This window comes from Xyrauchen texanus, chromosome 45 (assembly GCF_025860055.1).
Source record: "Xyrauchen texanus isolate HMW12.3.18 chromosome 45, RBS_HiC_50CHRs, whole genome shotgun sequence".
Classification (NCBI taxonomy): domain Eukaryota; kingdom Metazoa; phylum Chordata; class Actinopteri; order Cypriniformes; family Catostomidae; genus Xyrauchen; species Xyrauchen texanus.
In genome coordinates, this window is record NC_068320.1 from 26,847,659 (window position 1) to 26,855,217 (window position 7,559).

The 7,559-nt window shown below is 34.6% G+C and overlaps 1 long non-coding RNA gene across 2 annotated transcripts; it reads left to right on the plus strand.

The window, feature by feature from the left end:
* Window positions 1–429: 429 nt before the first annotated feature.
* Window positions 430–6,454, plus strand: LOC127637382 (uncharacterized). 2 transcript variants are annotated; one of them, XR_007969713.1, is made up of 4 exons: window positions 430–711; window positions 1,229–1,407; window positions 1,554–1,962; window positions 3,466–6,454. It is a non-coding gene; the product is annotated as an uncharacterized LOC127637382 (long non-coding RNA). The 2 variants fall into 2 exon arrangements; XR_007969714.1 differs by having other exon boundaries at window positions 431–711; window positions 3,594–6,454.
* The last annotated feature ends 1,105 nt before the right edge of the window (window positions 6,455–7,559 follow it).

Below are 7,559 nucleotides of genomic sequence, written 5' to 3' on the forward strand. Positions count from 1 at the left end.
TGAATGGTGTGGATTGGTGCTTCTTGTTTACATTATTTCATCAGTAAATGCTTTATTGAAGAAAACAAATTATGTAATTAATATTCTAAGTGACACATAGGTAAGGAGTAAAAGTTAAGGATAAAAAAAAATCTAAAAAATAAATAAATACATAATAAAACATTTATACAAATAAAAATTATTATAAAAATAAATACATTATTTAATAAATAAAACACTTTTGCAAAAGAATATCCTTCCAGCAGTTTATTATAAATGCAACAGATTGAACCAGAATGCCATGGGTATGCCCAGGTCCTTCTGGCAAATGTATTTATTTTAATTTTTTATTAATGAAAGATAAAATCACTACAACCAAAAAGGTATAAATGGTACAATTAACTTAGCGGAAGTGGCATTTACAGCGGAAGTCTCTGCACAAAACAGTTTATAAAATAAAATAAAGAAAAAACAGCAGAAAATAAATAAAATAATACCATAGAAAATTGAAATGGCATTTTATAGCTTTTACAACAAATTATATTTTACAAATAAATCCAAATATTTCAATGTTTTTCAGTGACTGGCAAATGTATTTCTGTGAATCGGCGTGACGTCACAACGCGGATGACAAACTCGAGCTGAATTAAATCTTATTAAATCTGATTAAATAAACCGTGAGCTCTCAAATAACTTGTGTCGGCTTGAGTCGCTAAAGAAACGCCAGATAAAGTGAGTGCATCATGTGATTGTTCATAATACTGAATGGTTTACACACACACGTGCGTATTATGTCAAATAATCACAGGTTGAGTTGAGCAAAGAAGAGCTGCAGCTCATATCAGAAGCCAAAGAGGAGTTCAGGACCTGCTCAGAGAACCACGTGATAATGTTGTTTTATCGATATTATAAAATATTATTGTTTTGTTGTGTTCTGCTCTTAAAATGTTTTATAGGCTAAACATATGCTGGAATCAGATCTTGTGTTTATTTTTGTTTATGTATTTATTTAATTATTCTCTTATTGGAGAAATTGTTTTGGTTCCTGACATACAAATGATAAAACAGCCAAAGCAATGTTTATAAAATAAAATAAAAATTTATAATAAAAAAAAATATATATATATAAATCATACTAGTATTCATAAATGACTAGAAAACGAATGGAAAGTCATCTTTCAAAATGTATGGGAATATTGTGCATGTATGTTGTGATGAATAGCTTCACAAAACTGTCTGATTTCTCCAGGGCGCATGATGATGAGGAAGAGGATGATGAAGGTGTGTGCGGTCTGGACATCAGTGAGTAAACAGCAGTGGCTCCATCTGTCAGTCAAGATGTAAAAGAAGAAAAGGATGCAAATGAAGCACAGGAGGACGATGAGCTTGCAGAGTACAGCCTCGACCAATATGATGAAGAGGACATCGGTGTGTAAACGACAATCCATATTTGATTCAAACTTATTGTCAGAATTTCTGGTTCTGTGATATCACAGCTCAAATATGCAGCAACAAGTAGAAATAATCTGTTGTAGTTTAACGTCCTGAGTGTAAGCGCTTCTCGTTTATTGCAGCCACAACGAACCTTGGAGACAGTTTGGCAGGATTGACAGTGTAAATTGGGACCAATGATGAAGATCCTTATGTCACCATCTAAGACAAAGTGCAATGTTAACGCACACACATATGCACTAGGAGCAGTGACAGATTTCAATTAGTGAATAAAGTGTTCATAAAGATGGACTGACGGGCTGTCTGATAACCTGATTGTAGCCGGACGGGCAGAGAAAGACTGCTGCAACCTGGAGATTTACAGTAACCAGCGGCACTCACTCACATTTGATATTGTCACTTTTGCATTTGTATTCATTGTTCTGTGTGTGAGTGTGTTTTCAGTGGATAATTCACAGGACGACTCTGCTGCCCGCGTACCCTCTGTGTGTGGAGCGGCTGCGTTTTGACCCCACCCCGAGGAAGGACAAGGTTTAAAATAATCTTTGATATTCACAATAATGTGAAAAATGTGTTGAACTGAGCTGAGAGTATTGCACTCTTGTCACTGTAAAATAAGCCAAAATATTGAACCTTCCTATGGTCTTTGGTCATTTTTGACCGGAATAATTTTTTGCTGATTTAATAAAAATGGTTTCCTTTATTTGAGCGGTACAAGACTTGGTGACTTTAACTCCACTTGCCATCTGAACATAAAATAAATAAATAAAAATACAAAATAAAAAAAAGCGTCACCTTTTGTCTTTGCGATCAAAATTGACCAATCATTGAAAATATATAGGAAACACCATAACACAGATTTTTTTTATTATCTGTCAAATACAATCAATAAATCAGCCAAAATGCAGAAAAACAAAGATATTAAAATGTGAGGCTATAAAAAATCCAGAGTGCAAAACATACACACACACACACACACACACTTTACGCACACACAAATGAACTGGTAAGACTATAACACAGAACATTTTTTTTTTAATTTGTCAACTAAAACCCATACATCAGCCACAATGCTAAACACACACACTCAGAAACGAGGGGGTGAGACAATAACACACCCACAATGCAGAATACGCACTCTTGCACACACACACATAAATGGGTGAGACTAAAACAGCCAGGAGGCAGAACTCACAATATAACACACACGCACACACAAAAGGAGAACACATACACACACACACACACACACACACACACACACACAGAATGTATTCTCTGTATGTGTGTGTGTGTGTGTGTGTGTGTGTGTGTGTGTGTGTGAGCGTGTATTTATCACTTTATGGGGACCAAATGTCCCCATAAGGATAGTAAAACCCGAAATTTTTGATCTTGTGGGGACATTTTGTCAGTCCCCATGAGGAAAACAGCTTATAAATCATACTAAATTATGTTTTTTGAAAATGTAAAAATGCAGAATGTTTTCTGTGAGGTTTAGGTTTAGGGGTAGGGTTAGGTTTAGGGGATAGAATATAAAGTTTGTACAGTATAAAAACCATTATGTCTATGGAAAGTCCCCATAAAACATGGAAACACAACATGTGTGTGAGTGTGTGTGTGTGTGTGTGTGTGTGTGTGTGTGTGTGTGTGTGTGTGTGTGTGTGTGTGTGTGTGTGTGTGTGTGTGTGTGTGTGTGTGTTCTGCATTCTCCCTTCTGGCTGTGTTAGTCTCACGCATTTATTTCTTTGTGTGTGCGTTTGTGTTATCTTGTGTTTTCTGCCTCCTGGCGGTTTTAGTCTCACCCATGTATTTGTGTGTGTGTGTGTGTGTGTGTGTGTGTGTGTGTGTGTGTGTGTGTGTGTGTGCGTTTGTGCGTGCATGTTGTTTATGTTTTGTTCAGCAGATGTCACGTTCTCATATTTCATGTTTTAATTTACAGAAGTGTAAGTTTTGCTATATGCAAATCAATGGTAATGTGAGACATTTACATAAAATCCCAAAAGAAGTCCATCATTTTATTGTTGTTACTTTAAGGAAGAAGAAATGGGATCATTAATGACAGAGAGAACCCAAGGTGGGGCTCATTGATGAATCTCATGGGAGTGATAAATGAAAGTGGAATGTGGGAATGTGTGGAAAGAGTTTCCCTCTGAACTCTGTAGGGAGTCACGCGGCGGTTGGAAACATGACGTCTGGGATCTGGATGTGGTTGATTGTTTGGATCCAGTGTTTTCACTTTACTGCAAGAAGACACAAAAGAAGAGAGTAAAGAAGGAGTTTACTAAAACACTTTATCCAGTTCTGCTGTTAAACTTATTCATGATATTGTGAGTTACTGCTCAAATTATTCTGCTCAGTATTGAGACATTTTACACACTCATCGCTAGAAGTTTTGTTATGATGTACTTTGGTGGAAGAATGTTTTAGAAACCTCTTAAGACAATAATATCTGATGTGGGAGATTATTCCAGAGTTTATGATGACAGGTGATGGTGGTTGTACTTGTGCAGGAATGTTCTGGCGACTGCGGATCAAACGGGAAAACCAGACGCAACCCTCAGAAAACACACAGATAAAGTACAAACATTAATCATTATATTTAAGGAACAATGTACAGTTACCTGGATAACGGTCAATTATACAGTTAAGTGGTCAGTGTACAAAAATATTTGACTCTTGATTGACCAATTAGAATCAAGTATTCCAAGTGTAATAATTACGTTTTACCTTTTCAGACCCCAGAAAATAAAGTTTCTCTTCTGTTTCAGGTTCACTGATGTTTCACCCAAACGCATATCTCCGGATCATATGACGTGTGTGTACAGTCGCTTCATGTCACTGGCAGAGGGCGACCGATAGTGGATTCTGTCGATACCGATAACTAAGGTAGTGGAAAAGGCAGATGACCGATTATTGGGCCGATTTATTGAATGTTGTCTTTCCTTTGTGTGACGGGCACAGACATGAGAGTCTCACATCAAGAGTCTAAAATGACTGAATCACATGTGCATTTTATTGGGCAAGCAATGAGGATTTGGTGCATCATTTGGAGACTTTTAATTATAAACAAACTTGCAAATGTCTTATTTTGAAATGATGTAGACTTGGCTGCGTTACAATATAAGGTATTTACCAAATAAAGATTTTTATTGCCTATAAATTCACCAGATTAAGGATTTTGTGTGTTTATAAACAGTGCATTCAGAAAGTATTCGGACCCCTTTATTTATTTATTTTCACATTGTGTAATGTTGCAGCCTTATGGTAAAACTTTCTCTTTTTTTTTTAGCGCAGTAGTAGTGCAATGTGTTTGATATTACTAATAATGTGTTTTATTTGTAAAACATACTGTAGTACTAAATAGGGTTTACAAAGTGCATGTTCAGGAAATTGATATTGACAATATGCATGCAAGAAATTGACAATGAAACTGTGGCAGGAATTGTCAGTATTGGACAAAATGCCCATAAATAAACTGCACATGAATAATATATTTTCAGTAGGTTTTGTAGAATTGAACTAAATCACAAATGCAACAAATTACCGAATACATGCAAATGCATATTTTAAGTGTTAACCTGGGCAATAATCATTACAAATGATTACAATTCAATTTCATAAATCATAAAATAACAATAACAAAATATTTTTTGTTATAATCATCTGACTACTGTACATGTTGCCAACATTTTTTTTTATTAATGTTTACATTAATGTTTACATTTTTTTCTTTTTTACCTGTTTATCAGAAATAGCCTATTTCATAACCAAATATTGAACTGCTTTTAATGTTATCAATGCACATAAATACTGTGAAACTCTAATACCGTGGTAATTGTTTTGACGGTTATCATACCGTTACACCCCTAATATAGACTATGATGGATGGTTGATTCACAGCCAATGAGACGAACAGCGATTCAGCGAACCTCAGATGGTGTTTTATTACGAGAACTTCTCTGCAGATTTGCCCTCTCTAAATTAAACATCATGTCTTTTAACTGTACTTCTATCTTAACTCTCTGTGTAGGAGATGTATTAATAATAATGATAAATATATTCTATTAATGATTTCCCATTCCTGGTATTATGAAATTGCCGTTATGGAAGCAATGATAAACCACCAAAGGCCATGTAATTCAAGATAATTGTTTTACGCTGTATTACAATCAGCTGAAAAATTATTGAGGGTCAGTTCTTAACTATTCTAAACGGATGTAAATAAAGTGCTTTGAGGTTTTCAGAAATAACTTGATTTATAAATAATTAATCTTGAAGTAGTTTCAGTTTCAGTGGCAGTGCTGTTCAAACGGTGTTTTGCGGCCCTCCAGTGGACTACATCGGTACTGCAGGGGATCGTCACTATCTTTTTTTTTTTAATAATCGCTCAGATATAATATTCAAAGCCATTTGAAATCATTAAAATATGACAACTAATATAGCAGCAGGTTTAGGAAATATTAGAAAATTGTGGCAGGAAATGAGTGGACCGTTTCATACCCGGATGAATGTAGGTGTTGCACAGAACAGAAAGATGTAATGCACTCATAAGACCGCTAGAGGGCGCTGTTTCACCCACATGCAAATATATATTTTTTTGATAATACACTTATCATTATAGAAATAAGCAACTACTGATCATGAAAGCATGTCTAAGATCATGAAATTTTGCAGATGTTTGTTATGAGAGCAACAGTTAAATTCAAATGTTTGATTTGTTTAAGGTTATTTTTGTCAGATTTTTAATAACTGAAATGAGTAGAATAACAAGTAATAACTTTATCATATCAAAATGTGTGTGTGTGTGGGTGTGGGTGTGGGTGTGTGTGTGTGTGTGTGTGTTATGGTCTCACCAATTAATTTTGGTATGTGTTCTGCATTGTGGTGGATTATTTGTTTGTTTGTTTTTTATAAATTAAAGTAAAAATAGTTCTGTTATAGTCTGACCAGTTCTGTTTTGTGTTTTGCACATTTGATGTTTGATAGTCTCACCCCTTCATGTCTGTGTATGTTTTTTCTGCATTGTGGCTGTTTTTTAGATTTTATATAATAAATAATAATACTTAATAAAAAAGAGAATGTGATTTTTTGTGTTTCCCATTCATGTCTTATGGTGGTCACATTTGACCCGGGAACAATACAAGTGTAACTTTTTTTCTACCACTTTCTTTTCCAATTTCTTTGTGTGTGTTCAGATATTAAATGGACGAAGTCACCAAGTCTTGTACCCATCTGATAAAGGAAACACATTTTATTGAAGAAACAAAATTGATTTTGGACAAAAACTGTGCATGAGGGTTCATTTATTCAAATCCAATTATGGTTTTATTTCATGGTATATGCTTCTGTTGAAGCCATCTGTCTATGTTATTTCAACTTCATTGTTTAAAAATCATGTTTGATAGAGGAATTAATGGTAAACAACTACATTACCCATGGTGCAGCAGAGAAAGATCCACCAATCAGAGAACTGCGTCCAACGAAACCCATGAAACATGCCTCGGAGCAACTGCAAGCTCCCATGACGACACTGTGAATGATGTAATCGAGTTGGTCTCCCTTCACCCTTAAACTACTTACTGTATATATTTGAACATATCAGGATATTTTGCAATAAACAAAAAATATTTTGTTATTATACTTATAAACAACAAACTAAAATCAATATTTTTATTTATTCTCATCGATTTGTATTCAATGACATAATTCCCAAAGCTTCATGGGATTGTAGTTTGTGCCCTCATGAATGAAGGTAAGTACACAGTCTTGTACCTTTGTCTTTATGTCGATTTTCAAATACTTTTTGCCTCAAAACATTTTGTTGTGTCGTGATTCACCTCAGAGCTGGTTGGTTTGGTTCATGACTCATAACTCTTTTATGAATGATTGTATTATAAGTTTGTGGAAGAAATGAATGGGGGAAATACTTCAGGAACCCAGATGGATGAAAAAGTGGTCTGTCATTGTTGAGCTATTATAATTATTGTGCAAATAATTAAAATTAATAGGCATCAAGTGACATGTGTTATAAGTTTCCTTTTCTTATCTTATTTTGTCCGGATCATCTGATATAATCCCTTTTTTCTGCTTTTTAATTTTCTAATTATTATTCGGAATATTTGGATGAC